This window comes from Furipterus horrens, unplaced genomic scaffold, assembly GCF_987537825.1.
Source record: "Furipterus horrens unplaced genomic scaffold, mFurHor1.1.pri manual_scaffold_12, whole genome shotgun sequence".
Classification (NCBI taxonomy): domain Eukaryota; kingdom Metazoa; phylum Chordata; class Mammalia; order Chiroptera; family Furipteridae; genus Furipterus; species Furipterus horrens.
This window is the reverse complement of record NW_028327182.1, coordinates 25812401-25816305: the sequence shown is the minus strand read 5'-3', so window position 1 is coordinate 25816305 and position 3905 is coordinate 25812401. Positions and strand designations below refer to the sequence as shown.

Below are 3905 nucleotides of genomic sequence, written 5' to 3'. Positions count from 1 at the left end.
TTCGTGGTTGAGTCGGTCCAGGTGAAGGCAAAGAGAATTTAGTGGATAGTGAGCTGTTCGCAGAGAGAATGTTTGGTCGAAGGAGTCTAGAAAACCTGAGCATAGGGAAATTATGACCACTTGCCCAACTGCTGGAGAAAGTTATTGAGGTCCGTGGGAACTCCGATCAAGTGTGCCATTTTCTGGCTACCGACTCTGGTTATTTAGAGGACATTGGGGCCATGCGACAGTGGACAGAAAGACAAGTCAACGGGCCGTGACTTCTCCATTTAGTTGGAGAGATCTGAGATTATGTACTAAATACGTAAGAGGGGTATTTTTGGGTGGGAAGGACTGGCCGATTCCCATGGCGATGATTAGGGTTAAATGTGAATCCGTGAAAGAGGGGGAGAGTGAATCTAAGCCAACATTCCTGGCTCCACAATCTGTTGAGACTAGCATCCCCATTTTGACCAGAGAGTGGAAGGCCAAAGGCCAAGGGGAGAGGCACTGATTCATCCTAGGCATCCCTAGGAATAGTCAGGCCCCAGAGAGGGGGTCTGGATAGACCCAAGGAGTCAACTCCAAGAGTGGTTCTGACTGAGTGCTCAGATTTAGGGCCAGACTGCCCAGAATGGTCTCAGGTAGACCAGGAAACAGAACCACTTGAAGAAACGAAGGTGGGGACTCACCTATGAATCCAAGGGCCAGTATTTATTGGGAATTAGTAGCAGGCGGGGAAGGGGTTGGAGGAAAAAAGAGGCTGATGGGGTCATCAAGTCAGAGGGGAAGCTCGAGCCACGAACTCATGGAGGTCTGAGCCAGTCCAGGTCCAAGGATCAGGACTGGCTTGGGGCCTGAGTCAGAATCGGGAGTCCTGATTGAGCTGGTGTCCCAGTCCCAGGTTTCGGCACCACAATGTAAGAATGGAGTCGCTCAGAAAACCATCAAGACAGAGAGCAGAAAAAATAAGTTTATTGAGGGAATCAGCAAGCAGGGAGGGAGTCGTGTTATGAGTGGCTCTGACTCCAGACTCCTAGGGAAGGAGAGGGTTGTTTTATAGGGGGAAGAAAAAAGGAACTATTGAATTTCATTGTTTATCTCGAAGCTGTCAGTCTAATGGGCTGATCAAGGCTAAATGCGGTTTGGTTTGACACACCCTGCTATCATGGAAAACTTCGGGCCCAAAACATTGCCATCTCCCAACTGCTACAAGCACTTGGGTGGGGGTGGGGTGGGAGTGGGGTGGGAGTCAGTGGGGAGGGTGGCATGGGAACCAAGGCTGTCAATCTCCTCAATTAGTGTTCCCTTTGGAATAATATCCTTGGCTTTTAATATCCAATTTTCCCATGAAATATATGTCTCTTTTCAAAACGTGTCCACCAATACTTACAGGAGGAGCAGAGGACCTTAACCCCACACAGGGATTCCCAACCCACAGCAATAGAGATGCGAAAAGAGACTGTGGCATCTGGTGGTGGGAACCATTAGGAATTGTCTGTGCCTCTGAGGCTCTGAGTACAGACTTTCAGCATTGGCAGGTCCTGTTGTTGCAGCGCCAGCCTCGGGTCCTGCGGGGGCACCTGTAGGCTGCAGCCAGATTCGTCTTTAAGGAACCTTCTATTTTCTGGGAAGGCTTTGGGCAGAGACCTAGACAGTGACTTAACTAAGTGGCTTGGGAGAGGACCAGTCTCCCCCTTCTGGAGTGCACAGGCAGTGAGTGCCACCCCACTTTTAGGCGACTCCTGTTGCTGAGTTCAAAGGTGTAGGAAACTTGTGCAGAGCTGGAAATTTTTGGCCTGTCCTGCAGTTTTTTGCAGTTGTGCAGCAATGTCATTTCTCTTGGCATATTTTGTTGTAAATAAAAGTTTAGCTGCTGGCAGACTGTATCTCCAAGACACTCCAGTGACCCAAACTGCTATAATAGTTGACTACCACATTGATACATTAGGGTATTCATTTATAAGAGCAGATTAACAGTCCAAATGGCCTTCAATTTATTTCCCAAAAGAAGCAGGAAAGAGGAATTTAAATACCCATTCATAATTTACTTGGAGTAATAACACAAAAGTTTTTTTTTTTGTCTATAGATAATATATATTTAATATACTCAAAAGATGAATAGAGGGCAGGGACTGGGTAGAATATTGTATTCCCAGATACGGAGCCACTCTTATTCGGGTGCCAGATCAATCTCAGGGAACATCAGAAAAATATATTTGAACCCCAAACTGTTGTTGATGAATTCCCCATGTTTGAGACCTGTGGGGATTGTCCAACTCATTTCTACACAGTCGAAGCCTTGTATGAAGGACGTGTGGAACCAGAAGGAAAATGCGCAGTTGTCATACTGTTCCAGGATGACGGGAGACAGAAACCGTATTTTCACATCGTCGTACAGAGGTGGACAGTGGTGGAGATACATGATCACTCTGTTTTTTCTAGCATCGTGCATTACCGTACAGTTGTCAGCAGTGAAACTGGAAAAGATGATCGTTTTGTGCATCATTATCTGTAGTTCCAGATCACTCCCATCGCCATTTCTTATGCCACGAATCGAATCAATGACAATTTTTGTTATCATAAGTTCTTTTCTAGCAGGTAAAGTCAAGTGATAGTTTCTTTTAAGAACACCAAAACATCAAACATATCGAGCCTGAGAGGGAGTTTCTACTCCCTGGAGATTATTGCAGGCAGTGTTTTCTGTTCGTTTATTTCCAAAATGAGAAAGGCTTTCCTCTGCTGTTTCAAAGATTCTGCAGACCAGAAGGCAGGCACAAACCATTGTACCAGTTCTTCCTTTGCCTCCCTTGCAATGAATTACTACTACGTTTCGATGATCTTCAGCCAACCAGTTACGAACTTCTTGGGAAAATTCACCATCTCACGCAGAGAGGGCACACTGTCATCATCAATCCTGATTTGGTGGACCCTGTGGTGGAAGATCTCAGGGTCATAAGCCCTTTCAATGCAGAGATTGTAGATGCGGTAATGGTCCTCGTGCCTGCTGTCCAGGAACTGCGCCACTTCCTGAATGGGGTTCCTGAAGAAGTACTGCCAAGCAGATAACGGGAAGGACATGGCAATAATGCGATCAGTGATGTAAGTGAGGCCTAGGTCAAAGCCATCTCCCTGGTACGATCGTTTGTTTTCAGAAACCCTCCTTCTGGTCAGCTTCTCAAGATGTTTTCCTTGGTGCATGAGGTGAAAACTTCTCGTCATAAGGAGAATCCGATAAGGTCGAAGCGCAAAGGACGATCCAGGGAAGTCTTCAAACACCCCGAAGGCATACAACATATTCATGAAATTAATAAGTAGAGTGGCCACAATAATTACAGCATCTGCACGATTAACTCCATCAAAAAAATATTGTTGTATCCCTTCCACATACACCCGAAAGAGAATATCCGTGAGAAAAAACAAAGCAATACATAAGGATGTTAAAGGATATTCAAAAGGAATAGGTGTTGTGCTATCAGAGAAAACGAGGTCTGTAAGGATGATAGATACGTCCACAAGGACAAGCAAAATTTCCAGTAGTCTGAACAGGACAGATGTAACCAGTAAGTCCACAATTCTCCTCATCTTGCTCTTCTTGAACCTTCCAAGGTCAACCTCTTCATGCCCATCATTAAGAGTGGAGAGTTGTTCCATTACCCTAGAAATATCATATAGATCGGGCATGTCAACTTCTTTATGCCCAAGTACAAGGATGGAGACTTCATCTATTAAACTCGAAATACTTTCATTCCTCGTTCCGTCTGAGATGACAGATGATGACTCGTCTGGGTCATTTCTTTTATTCCTAGTTCCGTCACCTTCCTCCGGGCCATCATAGGTGTGATCCCCGAAGATCTCTGGGGCGATATAGTGTGTGGTGCCACAGAAGTTAGCCAGTTTATTGTTGGTAAACTTCCTACCGAAGC

General features: G+C 45.6%; 1 pseudogene; it reads right to left on the bottom strand.

Moving 5' to 3' along the window:
* Positions 1-2805: 2805 nt before the first annotated feature.
* LOC149995965 (phosphatidylinositol 3,4,5-trisphosphate 3-phosphatase TPTE2 pseudogene) lies at positions 2806-3663 on the bottom strand (annotated as a pseudogene).
* Positions 3664-3905: the final 242 nt, after the last annotated feature.